The sequence below is a fragment of the Carassius auratus genome, chromosome 26 (assembly GCF_003368295.1).
Source record: "Carassius auratus strain Wakin chromosome 26, ASM336829v1, whole genome shotgun sequence".
Lineage (NCBI taxonomy): Eukaryota > Metazoa > Chordata > Actinopteri > Cypriniformes > Cyprinidae > Carassius > Carassius auratus.
Window position 1 is genome coordinate 24180064 of NC_039268.1, and position 740 is coordinate 24180803.

Sequence of the window (740 nt, forward strand, 5' to 3'; positions counted from 1 at the left end):
TTCGGAGGACAGTATTTGAAAATCTGGAATCTGAGGAAGCAAAAAAAACTAATATTGCGAAAATCATCTTTTTTCAAATGAAGTTCTTAGCAATGCATATTACTAATCGGAAATTAAGTTTTGATATATTTACATTAGGGAATTTACATAATATCTTCATGGACCGTGATCTTTACTTAATATCCTAATGATTTTTGGTGTAAAAGAGAAATGTATAATTGTGACTCATACAGTGTATTGTTGTGTATTTCTACAGATATATCTGTGACACTGATGCTGCTTCTGTGCTGCAGGGACACATTTATTGAACTATACTCAACTACTATTGAGGATCTAGAAATGTGTAGTTATGAATAATGAATTAGAGAAAGTCGTCATTTATTTACCGCTACCATTCAGAGGCATATTTCCTACTTGTGTAAATAAGATTTTACAGGCGGTGGAGGTTGTAATACTTAATAATAACTCACTTCTGATCACCATTTTATGTCACTAAACAAAATAGTTACTGTAGTTATTAGGGGTGTAACGGGACACAATCATGGTTTGGTATGGTTTCGGTACACAAGGCAGAAAAAACTAAACATAAAATTGTTCTTTTTCTTTTTTATTAAACAGTGATTTACTCAACAAATTGCTCTTTCAAATTCAGTTTTAATAAAAATTTTCTTAAAGATCTTACTTCAAACTACATGGAGCCCTTTTACAGTACATTACTATAAAGTTACAATTAACAACAG

The 740-nt window shown here is 30.8% G+C and overlaps 1 protein-coding gene across 1 annotated transcript in view; it reads left to right on the forward strand.

The window, feature by feature from the left end:
• Positions 1-457, forward strand: part of LOC113044715 (prolactin receptor) — a 25576-nt gene extending 25119 nt beyond the window's left edge. Inside the window, exon 9 of the mRNA XM_026204898.1 lies at positions 1-457. This exon is cut by the window's left edge and continues 963 nt beyond it. The gene's annotated coding sequence lies outside the window, so the exon portion shown is untranslated.
• The last annotated feature ends 283 nt before the right edge of the window (positions 458-740 follow it).